Genomic DNA, 14,960 nt, shown 5'->3' on the forward strand with positions numbered 1-14,960 from the left:
TTATTATATAAAGGTCTCCCTTTAGCCTGTTGCAAAAAAAGGCGTTTTTCTTTTGGTTTTCGGTAGGTGGCATTTAAGCCTCTTGGATCCCTGCTTTATATAAAGCCTTAATAATGCCTTTTTTTTTGTTTTCTTATAGACGTTTAATCACGCTCGCTACCCTCAGTTTCATTTCCCATCAGTGACAGAGACAGTTTCGGTAGCATTTGATCAGATTCCCCTGGGGCTCCACTGTGTTCGGTCTCGGAGGGTATGGAGGAGGGGTCCTCTGGGTTCGGAGATGGAGGCTGCAGCTCAACCTCATGTTTTGCAACTGTGGCTTCTATAAATCAACTGTTGCTTCTCTGCCATGCCCACTTCTCTGACGTCCCCAAGTCTCCACTTCTTTGCTTTCTGCCCTGATCGCTGGGCACTGCCACTGCGTAGTGCTCACAGGTCTCCCAGGTAGGGTTGTTCAGGGAACCCACCCCACCTTTACTCTTACTTCTCCTCCTATAAGGAGCTCTGGCTGTGAGAGGCAGTTTCTTTGTTTTTCACCATCTACTGCCCAACTCCTGGATTTCAAACTTGTGGTAGCTATTATGTGCAGATTCCATGCTCAGATGTGCTGGTGTGTGGTTTGGGTGTTTTTTTGTTGAGTTTCAGATGTTCAGCTTATTGTTGTTTCAAGGGGAGATATCTGGGGACATCTCTCACTCTTCTATGCTTCTTGAAACATTCAAGCCCTCAGTTTTTAACCTCACATCAATGGATTCAAAATACACCTTTAAGAAAGAAAAATTAAGCACTCTTTTTTATGGAGGGGAAGAGAGAAAGTGCGGCAAGTTCCCTGAACAGCCCTGCCTGGGAGAGCTGTGAGCTCCACGTGACCGGTGGTTGTGCCCAGTCATAAGGGAAGAAAGCGGAGAAGTGGGAACGGTAGAGAAACAACACTAATACTACACATTTGTGAGAGGAATGGAATTTATGATAGTCTGTGTTTATTGAATAGTTTCCATTAGAAACTAATTGACCTAAATAAGAAAAGGAAACTTTCGTAGATTCTAAGAGGTTCTCAAAGTTCCTTGGTTCTTTCTTTCCTTAGTATTTCCTTAGTATTTGATAACTCTTTTAGGCAAAAATAAATATTTAACATTTCTGCTTATTAAGGAGATATACATATTAATATAATATAATATAATATAATATAATATAATATAATATAATATAATATATAATACAACACAATGAGTAATAGTATATCAAGTGGTTAGCATTTTTATCCTACAAATTTACTGGCTATGTGATAAAATAATATACAAAAGTTGAAAAAAATAATATTGTTATTTAATTCTGAAATACTAATGGGATGCATGTGCCTATTTGGCACAGCACAATTTCTCAAATCTTGAAATTGGACTGATCACTGTCACCTTCATTTTCTATTCCACACTAATTTTTGTATGGTACTTGCTATTTATCAGAGCAACCACTGAAGTCTCAGTTTTTAAAAGATATAACATCGTAGGAAGGAATGCAGTATTATCTAAATTTTAAATAGTGAACTACTTCAAGCAGGTATTGTCAGAGTGATGTTGAGTTTGGCTATGTTTCTCTTGAAAATTTAAATATTCTACATCACCACTGTAAGTTTGCTGTTTTTCTCTTGGTCGTCTTGGTGCACGCTGTGGGACTGGTGGGTCCAAAATAAAAGTCTGAATAGCTACATAAATATGAAGAACTCTATCCACTTTAGAGTATCTCAAATCATCAGGAAAACCACATAAAACTATGTAAATATTTATGGGAGTGATCACAGAAGTAAATCACAGATATCAAAGAGAACATAACTTGGGATATGACAAAGATGACCACTGAGTGGTATAAGAATTGCTCTCAATTGAACTAGATCACTCTAGATCAATCTTGGGTGATACATCAGAAATTTTGTGGAGCTTTGGAAAAGCAAAGGTGCATGCATTTCAACCCAGACTAATTGAATTCACTTCTTCAGGAATAAAGCATGAATATCAATGTTTTTCGTGATCCTTGGTGTGACTTCAAGATTGCTAACCATTCCTAGATACATGTGGTCAAAGATTTATCCTTCTATCTGACCTTTGTCTATCTGTCCAGCTTTTGCTGCCATACTTCTTGTTATACTCTTACACTTTATGTTCTAACAATTATTAGTGAACTCTCCCTATAATGCTTGATATGAGCTCTAGTTCCTGGAATAATGAAATCCATAAAGGAGCTTTGCAGGCATGTAAACTATATTCCACACACAGTTCAAGAAGCAAACTCTGGAAGCCCTTTCATACACACTACTGGTATATTGATCTTTGACTAATATGAATAATTGGTATTAAGTGTTTAAGAGTATAAACTTTGGAGATAAACTTGGAATTGAATATTTCAGATCTATCATCCACTTGCTATTGACTATAGGCAAGTAATTATTCCTCGCTGAGACTTGCTTCCTTGTGAAAATTATTTGTATCTACAATTGATCCACATTATTCATAGATTTTATGTTTGCAAATTCATCTACTCGCTAAAATTTATTTGTAATCCCAAAGTCAAGACCTGTCATGATGTTCTAGTCTTTTGTGGACCTGTGAAGACTTGGCAAAAGTTTGACTATCCTAATGCACATGTATCCAGCTGAGGTTGAGCAAGGTGACCATCTGCTTTTTTGTTTCAGTCCATCATATAAATAAGTATTTTTTGTGGTCTATTTAGTGCCACACTTTTCACATCCATGTACTTTTTCTTGGTAACTTTCCTATTTAAAAAGCCCCCCTCCCCAAGTGTAGTGCTAAAGTGATGTTAGTGTTCCTAAGCACAAGAAGTCTGTAATATATAAGAATTAGGGAGAAAATATTGTTAGATAAGCTTTTTCAGACATAAATTATAGTGCTGTTAGCTACAAGATAAATGTTACTAAATCAACAATATATGTAAATAAGTTATCTTTAAACAGAAATATACATAAAACAAAATTATGTATCGATTAGTTGAAAGTTTTGTGACTAGGCATCTAACCCTATATTTTGCCTAGGAACAGTAGTTCAGTATGCATTAATTTACATTATAGAACATAACTACTATGAATAATGAAAATCAATTGTATTACTAAAGATTTTTGCTAGGAATAAAGAAAATTATATGTACAAAATACTTAGTACTGTATTATGTTCTATTAGTACTGTGAATATTAATAGTGTGGGTAGTTTTGCAGACTAAACTGTTTTCATACAGTGAAGAAATCTTTCAGGCTTTTGAAAAAGTACATTCCTACTTCAATCCAATAAATGACTCCTTCTTGCCTCAGGCAGTATGAGAATGTGGCTCACTAGAGGAATAGCATTATACCATTGACCTACTCAAAAAGAAATATTTCAAGTTCAATGCAAAGCTGTTGTCCTTATCAATTCTTGTCTTAAATTACACATCCTACAAATTCCACTGGAGAGCTTTTCTTTTAGATGCCTCTATTTTTCTGCCTTTAATTTCAGTGGCCCTTATATATTTTCTAGGTTCTCTATGGGCTTGTCTTTATGCTTCAGCAATGAAAGTGACATAGGCTAATTTAACAGCCGCTGATGTTTATTCCGGATATAATTTGAAATAATGTACTATTTATCTACCAATTCTTTCAGACTGTGAAAATACCTATTAAATGTGAACAGTCAAAATAACTGATCAAAAGCGATCTTTATGCATATGTGAGTGAGTGAACAGGTATGTGTGCATAAAATTTTTCTAATGATTTACCTAACTGCTATACAGAAATGCCATCTTTCAATTTTGAAAGAGATTAATGTTTACATATACACGTAACAGAGCACTACCAAGATAATTGTCAAAATTCTGCTTCGGACATTATGTATTTTCTGACAGCTGAAAACTCAGAACTTAATTTTGTTACTTTTCTAGTTTGCAACATTCGTGTATTCCTCACATTCACTAACTGCTTTGTTATATATTTTAGTGCCATAGCAAGCCTTAAAAAGCAATACTCTTTTGAAAGGCCATAAAATAATGACTTCTACTACAAAAAGCCTGGAAATCATGTATACAAGCTTTGAATTTTGTGTCTCACTCCTGCACAAATTCTAAAATCTACTGGTCTACCTCATTTGAAAGACTGGATATCTTTCTCAAATGTCTCAGAATATTGCTTTGAATCTACCATGGCAACCAACTGTGAAATAGAAAAATAAAAAGTAGCTGGTTTATTGTTTTTACCCTTAAATTCATAAAAGTTTTAAATGATTAATGCAGATACTGAGGACACAAAATACTTTGTACTTGATTTACTTCTATTAAGCTGTCCAAGTCTAGGACAAGTTCAACAGTAACCATAGTTTGTAAATCACACTTGAAGATGGGCAGCAGAGCACAATCTAGTCAACATTAAAATTAAGTTAAATTTATATTCTGTCTCACTCTTTTCTCTCTATTTTGGAATCCTCCCTCATGCACATGTGCCCAATGTTTCTGTGTTGCACCTGTCCCTATTTAAGACTTTCCATTGCCTTTGAAACTTCACCATATAAAAAAGGACCGCCTCTTTTTGCACACGGCAGTAGGCTTAATGAAGATGGAGAGATAGCTACACTGACAATGACCAGAGAGCAAAACATGATTCTGCTTCTCTGGTTCTGCCAAGGAAATATTCAAGGACACAATGATGATCTCTCTGAAATATAAGACTTTTTTCCTCAAGCAATCTCACCAAGATGAATAAATGCATTTCTTAAAATATGGAAGACTAAACTCAATATATGATTTGTCCTCTAAATGACATGTTCAAGGGTCACATGATTGTATTTGAATTTGTATTTTTAGTACAGAGCAAAATGAGAAAATAATAAAGCTAGTGTGACTATCAACATAGCACTAAGTATATTCAATTGAAAGAAATGTATTTTTTTCTGAAGCAATATCCTTTTTATGTTTTTGGTATTCACACATCCTTTCCTTGTAAAATATGTAATAGTACATGACATTTAAAAAATATCATTACTTGGAAAAATAAAAAAGTTGACAACTCTGAGGCAGAATAGTTATAGCCTAGGGACATTCTTCTTCCCCTCCAGGATGTAGCTCCAAAATTTTCCCTTAGTCTCTTACTCAGCCTTCTCCTTATTTTGACTCCAAGAGAAACAGGCCAAGGCTTGGAGATAGGATAAGTAACCTTGGGCCATCCATCCCCTCCAGATGGTATGAAAAACAAGCCAGGGAGGCAGGATGGAGAGCCTTGGGATATCCCCACCACTCCAGGATAAGGCTTCTAGTCTTTCCCTTGTCCTTTGTTCAGCTTTGGCTAATCAAAATGTCATTATAATATCACTGCAGTGCAAGTACCGCATCCCCAGATAATCCTCATCCCTAAGAGAACAAAAGCCCATAATCCAGAAAACTTGGCGACTCACTCTCAGAATTGTCCTATACTTTTCTCCGAAGTATGTACTTTCACTTTAATAAAACTTGCACTTTCCCTCTTGCTGTTTGTCATGTCCTTGAATTATTAATTTTGGCATAAGACAGCAACCTGGTCACCGGAGCTCTGGGTCAGGGTCCTTCTTTGGACTCCCATGCTATCATGCTCTCTGGCATCAACTTTACATAAAATATAAATGTCTGGGTGCCCCTAGAACATGCCATATCAACTGACCGCGGGAAAACACACATATACACATACTCAACAAAAAGAATTAGGTTTATTAAGCTGTTTAACATCATTAAAACAAAACCAACTGGTTAATAAAAAGTTCTGGCTACTTATAAAGGCATTAAACACAATATAAGTATTCCTTAACTATAACTATTATACAACATAATTTTAAGTCATTAAGCCAAAGTCATTATTTCATCAACACGAATAATGATATTGCCTAAAAATCACCTCTGTTCTGTTGTTTGGTTATACAAAGCTCAGTTGAACTAACATTGTGGTGTTGATGTTTTTTTGTTTTTTTTTAAAGGTTAATATATAACCTAAAACAACCACTAAAATAATAAAACAAAGAGTTACATTTAATAAGACAAAAGAAAAGGTGGAATTATTAAAATATTAAAGTAATCCAAAAAAATAAATTGAAAAAAGAGGAAAACAAGAACAAAGAACATGTGAAACAAATGAAAAACAAATATCAACAGGATGGATTTAACCCTTCACATATCAATAATTACCTTAAATAAAATGGTCTAACTGCCTCGATTAAAAGTCAGAGATTGTCATACTGAGTAAATAAAACAAAACATAACTATGTACTGCCTAATTGGAACCCACTGTAAATATAACTATACACACACATTAAAAGTAATGGGATGTGTCTCAGTTTGCTGAAGACGCTGTAACAAAGTACCGAAATTTGAGTGGCTTAAAACAACAGCAATGTATTTTCTCATAGTTCTGGAGACTAGAAGTCTGTAAACAAGGTATTAACAGGGCCATGCTTCCTCTGAGACTCTGGAAAGAAATCATTTCTTGCCTCTTCCTAGATTCTCGTGGTAGCTGGAAATCCTTGGCATTTGGCTTATAGCTGCACCAGACTAATATCTGCTTCCATCTTAACATTGAATTCTCCCTGTGTTTGTGTCTTCTCATCAACTTAAAAATATCTGTCGCTGTGTCCAAATTTCTCTTTTTTATGAGGACACTGGTCATATTAGATTAGAGCTTACCGTAAGGACCTCATATTATCTCTTTAAAGACCTTCTTACCAAATAATGTCACACTGGTAAGGGGTTTGGGAGTTCAACCTACCCTTTTGGGAGGACACAATTCAACCTATAACATGTGAGAAAAGATATACCATGCTAACGTTAATCAAAAGAACATTTTATTAAAATCAGCCAAAGTATATTTCAGAGCAAAGGACATTAATAAGGATAAAGAAGGCAATTTTATATTATTAAAGTCATCAATCCATAAAGGGGACATAAAAATTCTCAACATTTATATACCTTATAAAAGGTAAATATACACAAAGCAAAAACTCATAGAATTGCAAGGAAAAATGTATCCATAATTATAGTCAGAGATTTAAATTCTTCTCTCTTAGTAATTGATAGGACAAGTAGACAGAAAATTAACAGGATACATTAGCTGAACTCTACTATCAACCAATTTGACCCTATTGACATTTATAATATTATCCACCCAACAACAGCGGAATATACATTTTGTTTTCAAGTGCACATGAATATTGATCAAGATAGACCACATTCTGGGCCATAAAACAAGTGTCAGTGAATTTAAAAGAATTTACGTCATATCGAGTATGCTTTCTGGCCACATGAGATTAAGTTAGAAACTAATAACAGAAAAGTTCTCTAGAAAATTCTGAATTACTTACAAATTGTAGAGGAAGAAAAAGTTTTCCTCAACTTTCTCAGGGTCCCTGGCTGGGTCTGAAAATTTAACTGACTAAGATAAATTAACAGGAGAAAAGCATACATATTACATTTTTACATGTATATGGGATTCTTTGCAAGAGAATGAAGACCAGTGTTGGAAGTTTTATGCTTTTTAGACAAAGAAACAATAAATTTGTGAAGAATGACAAGACAAAGGGGTTTGGTGGGCGTAGGAAATGGTGAAGAAGTAACCAGGAAGATATTAACAAGGTTTGTTTATACAGATTTTTTTGGTCTTAAATTACCTTTCTCTGGTGATAAGAATGGTTTGCTTCCTTCCCATGGGAAATTTATCTCCTGCTTTTATGAAATAAGGTGAGGTGTAGGGGTGAGGTCAGAGTGACTTTATTGCTTCTGCCTTTTTCTCAGAATCCTTCGGCTTAAGATATTCAATAAGCCAAGATGATGTATTTTGGGGTAGTGTGTCCTGCATTCCATCAAAGCTACACACTACACTTCTAAATTATCCATTGGCAAATACTGATATAGAAAGTTACATTAGGAAGGATTGTGAATTAAATAAAAATGAAAATACAACAAATCAATATTTGTGGGATGCCACTAAATCAGTACTTAGGGTGAAATTTATAGTACTTAGAAGAAGATTAGAAATTTCTAATATAGGCTTATAGTAGAAAAGAAGAAAGTTCTCAATTGAAGGACCTCTGCTTGCATCTTTAGAAATTAGAAAAAGAAGAATGAATTCATGCCAAAGTATGTATAAAAGTGAAATATATTAAGATCAGCATGGGAATCAATATAATGGAAAAGAGAAAAACAATAGACATAAAAGACTGGTATACTGAAAACATCAATACATCCTTGCAAGAAATTTTAAAAACAAATAAATAAACAAAGAGGTAGACCTGTTCATGGGTTGAAAGACTCAGTAATGTAAAGGTCGTTAATAATACTGTTAAAAACATTTAATGAAAAGATTGTTGATATTCTCCCCAAGTGGTTCTACAGATTCAATGTCATCTCAATTAAAATCCCAGCTAGCTTTTTGTAGAAATTGACAAACTGATTCTGAAATTCATATAGAAGTTAGAAGAATCCATAACAGTCAAGCAACTTGGAAAAGGAAGACCAATATTGGATTACTACCACTATCTTATTTCAAGTCTTGTAAAACTACTGACATCGAGAGAGTATTCTATCAATATAAAATTAAATCTATGGAACAGAATACAGAGTCCAGATATAAATGCACACATATATAGACGACTTAGTTTTGACATGCTTTGACAATTCAGTAAAGAATAGTTTTTCTTTTTGCAGTAAATGGTGCAGAAACAAGTAGCTACGCCTACCTTAAAAATTAAATGCACTCCTTTTATATGGTTCAGCCATTTAACGCCTAGGTTTTTATCCACAAGAAATAAAAGCATATGTTCATACAAAGACTTGTATGCAAATATTCACATAGCTTAATTTGTAATCCAAAAATTAGTGAATAAACAAACTGTGGAATACATACAATGGAATATTGCTCAGCAATAAAAATTAATGACCTATAAATGCAGGTTACAAATACACCTCAAAATAATTATGATTAGTGAAGGAAGTCAGACAAAAATACTGCATGATTCCATTTATTTAAAACTTTTAAAAATGCAAAATATTCTGTAATGCATAAAGCAGGTCAATGGTTGCCTGTGAAGGTTAGGGGATGAGGATTACAAAGGGGTACTAGGAAACTTTTGGGAAATTGGATATATTATTTATGTCAATTTTGATGATGGCTTCACCATTATAAATAGCTGTTAAGACTGTCAAATTGTATATTTAAACATGTGCAATTTATTGTGTATCAATTACACTTCAATAAAGCTGTTAATTATTTTTAAAAGATCTCAGTCATTCTTTTTAACAGCCACTTGAATGGTTCTAATGTGTGCACAGGGTTGAAAACCAGAGATCTATTTCACCCTAAAGTGTAATACAATTGATTGCTTAGACATTTGCATGAAATCTTTCCCATTTTCCTCTTTTCTTAATACAAATATTAGCTTAAGAAAATTATGTTATTTTTTGTTTCATTTAGATAAGGGCTCAGTTTTTAGATAAGGTACTTTTTTTCAATAATCTTTAACTCTCAGAACTGTTGTCTTTGATGTTGTTATAAACCATGTAAAGTTAAAGGAAGAGACTAGCCTGTGGATAATCTTTCCTCTATCTTTTGTTAGATAATGAGATGGAGTGAAACTTCATAGAGACTGGAGAAGATATGGTAATATTGGTATTAAAATAATCTCTGTTAAGTTTTCCCTTCCAAACTAGTCGCAGATCAATAGAGGCAAGATAGCTCATAAAATAACCTAAGTTTATTTAGGCAAAACTATAATGTACAGATCAAGTGATGCAGTGAACCAAATCATATATTAGAATTGTGCCCAACTCTGAAAATATATTTTATGAAAAACAAACAAACAAACAAACAAACAGAGGGAGTCCAAGCAAATGTTTAAAAATAAAGAAATCAAAGAATTGGCAAAGGAAATATAGTCATTTAACCTATAAAAGAGACGAGTTTAGTTAGGCAAGGAGTATGATGTCTATCAACATTTGAAAGAAAGTGAGGAGCATTTTCTATGGAGAGAGTAACACCAATATTCCTGAAGTGGCAAGTAAAAGGTGGCTCTAGAGGAAACATTTTCATATTGTTACTTTTGTTTCATAATTGAATGTGTGCAATGTGACTCTAAGTAAAGACAACTTATACATACTCCTACTTATATCCTTTCCCAAAGTGGTTGAGGTCACCATACATTCCTCCACATCATAGTGATCACGCAATTGACATGTCTGAAAGATGTGCTGTGATTATATAGTATAGCTCTTTCAAAAGAAAATCCCATTAGGAAATAGCTCAAATACCTCTCTGGAAAGAGATATATGTTGACACTCCCTAGTTGGGAATAAGGATTCAAGTCATTTATACTTTTATATTAGCCAGTCTACCTGAAATCCTTAACAGATTGTCCTGCTGATCCAAGCTTACTACTCAGGCTCAAACATTAACCTCTCAGGTACTGATGTCTTATTTTTGGTGATAAACTGGACTTTGAGAACTATAATGTATTTATATAAAAATAAAAGAAAACATTCAAATTGCCTAAATTAGCGTTGTTATTGTGTTCACTTATTATAGAATCCTAATTCATGAGACAATTGACAAAAATTTACTTTTTGTTCTGGATGTTTATTACACAAGCCAGTTTCAAAGAAATCAAGTAAATGTATCCCTTTGGAATCAACAAATGGAATTTATAAAAAATAATGAATAATGGAATATTCTAAATATAGTTGACCCTTGAACAACATTGAGGTTAGGGGCACTGACCCTTTGAATAATTGAAAATCTATGTATAAATTTTGACTCCCTCAAAATTAACAATAGCCATCCTTCGGGGGATTGGTTTCAGGCCCCCTGTGGATACCAAACTCTGGAGATGATCTAGCACCCTTATATAAACTGATATAGAACAAAGCATACAGTCAGACCTCTTCATCCACAGATTCTCAATCTCAGATTAAAAATAATGATTTTAATCCATGGTTGGTTGAATCCAAGGATTTGAAACTCAGGGATCGGGAGGGCTGACAGTATATTTATTGAAAAAAAATCCACATATAAGTAGACCTATGCAATTTAAATCCATATTGTTCAAGAGTCAGCTGTAGCTGTAGTCAACTCTCATGTTTAACTGAGTTTCTGTAAATACCATTAATAAATAGCAAATCTATAAACATAAGAATTTTAACAACATAAAATATACTTATTACTAAAACTATAATGCTCATACTTGTTTGTTTTATTTTAGAATGTATCTGAACACTTAAAAGGGTATCATTATAAATAGCAGCAATTTTTCCACATGCTTGTAAACTAAATTCAGGTTATTTCAGATTGTGGAATTCGGATTCTCTAATTCTTTTATTTATGATATTGGGCTTAGAATGCATGGATCTATTTTATTCTCTTAGAATTTAAGGATAGTATTATTCAGGGATTCAGGGAGATTATACACACATACATACATACACAAAACATATTTTAGTTGCACTGCATAGATTTCATGAAAACAAAGGCTTTTAGAACTTCATGACTTTCTCTCATTTCTAAAAATGATTTAAAAAGTCCTGTTTCTGGGACTGTCATTCAGCATACACATATCCAGCATCCAGCCAGGAATGTGAGTCTTGACAGCTCCTGCCAAAGTAGTAATATTGCTCGTAATTGCTCTCAGTTGAGCTTTCAATTCCCTGTGACAAGCAGGAATATCAACAAAGTCAACTCATTTATTTACAGTGGCAGTGGCACTAGCCTATTATGAGAGTACATGAAAATGCAGGCTTTAGAAATCATGGCTTTAGAAATAGGATTAAATAGAGTGAAGGAAGAAAAATTAAAGTCCCCAAATCTTTCTTTCCATAATTTTTAAATAGATACTCAACATAAAAACATATCAGAACACAGAAATGGACATTATTCAAATAAATTTTCTTTAAAAAAGGTATAGTATAGTAGTTAAAAGCATGAACTCTGGCTCGGTTTATTCATCTATTAAATGAAGTAATCATTCCTAATACCAGGGCATGGTAAGAACTGAATTAGATATCACATCTTAAGCACTTAGCACAGGGTCTGGAATATAGTCATCATTCTGTATATTAAAACTATAATAATTTAAAACAGGGACGGCATTCAAGCTACAGACTACCTTTGTTTCCAGAGATCTGGACAAAGTGTCTTGATGTCAAGTTTTATTTACCTGGAAAGTGTTTTAAATTATACTTCATTGGACTATACTCTGGAGGAAAATGTGAAAGTAGCATCATTCTTATTTTTTTTTTTTAGCATGCCCATGAGTCTGTTATTTTTATTTAATTAATTAATTAATTAATTAATTTTTAATTGATTTTTTAATGGTGACATTGGTTAAGAAAATCCAGTAAGTTTCAGCTGTACACTTTACCAGTAAGACATATATATATTTACACTGTGTGTTCACCTCCCATAGTTAGATTTCTTTTTGTCATCACATATTTGACCCCCTTTACCCCGTCTACCTCCTCCCTCTACCTACCTGCTACCTTCTGGTAACCACTAGTCTATTGTCCATGTCCATGAGTCTCTGTTTGTTTGTCCTGTTCATTTGTTGCTTTTAGGTTTATATCCTACATATAAGTGATATCATGTGATTTTCAACTTTTTCTGTCTTATTTTGCTTAGCAAGATTATCTCAAGGTCCATCCATGTTGTCACAACTGGAAATATTTCATCTCTTCTTATGGCTAATATTCCATTGCATATATGTACCACTGTTTCTTTAGTCAATCATCTATCGTAGGACACTTGGGTTGCTTTCATGTCCTGGCCATTGTGAATAATACCACTATGAACATCGGCGTGCAAATATCTTTTTGGATATGGGTTTTCAAGTCTTTGGGGTAAATATCCAGTAGAGGGATTGCTGGATCAAATGGTAGATCAATTCTTAGTTTTTTGAGGAACCTCCATACTGTTTTCCATTGAGGTTGTACCGATTTTCAGTCCCACCAGCAGTGTATGAAGGTTCTTTTTTCTCTGCATCCTCTCCAACATCTGTCATTAATTGTCCTGTTGATTATAGCAATTCTAAAAAATATGAGATGGTATCTCATTGTGGTTTTGATTTGCATTTCCTTAATAGCTAGCGATGTTGAGCATCTTTACAAATATTTGTTGGCCATTTGTATGTCCTCTAGGGAGAAGTGTCTGCTCAGGTCCTCTGTCCATTTTTTGATTGGATCATTTGTTTTTTTGTTATTATTGACTTGTATAAGTTCTTTGTATATTTTGGATATTGGCCCTAATTGGAGGCGTTGTTTGCAAAGCATCATTCTTCATTGAACAATTTTCCTGAATATTTATTTATAGTAGAAGATGCCCATATATGTACTATTTTCATTGCAAAATAGGTGTGACTATATTCATCTTATGCTTGTAGTGCAGTATATTTGTGTTTGCATGAGTATACATGCATTACTGAAGTTCCTGCATCGGGCAGAGAATCTTCATAAATTAGTTTCCAGACATTTCTCCCTTTTAAACATATACAATGTGAATGTACATGTGAGCGCCCACACAAACAAAAGTGCGCCTACGTGTATCTTTAAAGGCAAAAATCACATAACTGAGGCCAAAAAAGTGTTTATATCAGAAACTAGAAAAAATGTGTCCAATAGAACTATGTAATTGCTCTAATAAGTTGTGCTACCATTAAGGCTATAAAGCCACCCTGCCCTTATGCATCAGGGTTCAAGAAACATGCATAGCTTACTGAAGTATTCTGCCCATCACAAAAATGTACTAACATAGCATATTGATTCCATGTCACACAAATAAATGATAAGACTCTGCTTCCTACTGGGAGCCAGGGGAAGCTAATTCCTACATTGCTTTTTTTCTTTATTCTTTTTATTTTTATTTTTTATTTTTTATTTTTTTGCTTTTTAGTTAAAAGGAATACTTCCCTGTTGGTATAAAAGGTAGGAAAATACTTAATTTCATGACCAATTGCTGATCCATTGTTTAAGAAGTTCACTAACTTCCACAATGAGATACTGCATATAACTTCTCTTTACCACTTTATCCTGAATACTTCCTTTTTACATAAAGGAATACAGCATACGTCATTGTATGACCTCTTTTTATAACATTTATTCAACACTCAGCTTCTGAGCTGCCATTTCAAACTACCTTAATAAACTTAACACTATCTTTCTAGTAAATCATTGCTTAGAAGACTGGATCCCACCAATTTTAGTTTAATAAACAGAGCATGAAGAGTAAAATTCTTCACAAACAATTGAAACAAAATGCCATGTAGAAACCTCCTGTATTGTACAACACCAAGCAAAATTGTTCTAAGATTGAAAATGTCTGAGATGCCCATTGGCTTTGATTGCACAATGAAAATATATACAGATGTGTTGCCCAAAAGCAAGAATACTGACAATGAACTGTGAAGATTCATCCACAATATTTTGAATAGTGATTCGGTGGATAGATACAATGCCAGATGTCTAAAAGTCTACAGGATGAATTGTCTTTGTGGCATTTTAGGTACTATCTATTAGAAATTTCACCACAATTCTTGTAGATACAGTTATTCAATATAAGGGTTGTTTTCCACAGAATGCAGGGGATAATACTTATTTCTAACAATAATCAAAATTCTTTCAATGCTTGTATCGATATTCCACTATCACTTATCCAATCTATACTCTTGACAAAATAGACATTGGCTACCAATCATCTATTTTCTACCGTATTTAGTATTTTCATTGTTATATTTGTGACACATATCATCACATATACAGAAGTCTCTATTCTAGGCAAAGACATCATTACAATTATGGCCTTTAAAAAATCATATGTTTTGGCCAAGACGGCAAGGTAGGTAAAAGCAGAGTTAGCCTCCTCCAAGGACCACATTAAAATTAGAATGCATTAAAATGTAAAACAAACAATTTGGAGAACCAGCTGAAGTCTAGCT

Source organism: Pteropus medius, unplaced genomic scaffold (genome assembly GCF_902729225.1).
Source record: "Pteropus medius unplaced genomic scaffold, Ma_sr-lr_union100, whole genome shotgun sequence".
In the NCBI taxonomy this organism is placed as follows: Eukaryota; Metazoa; Chordata; class Mammalia; order Chiroptera; family Pteropodidae; genus Pteropus; species Pteropus medius.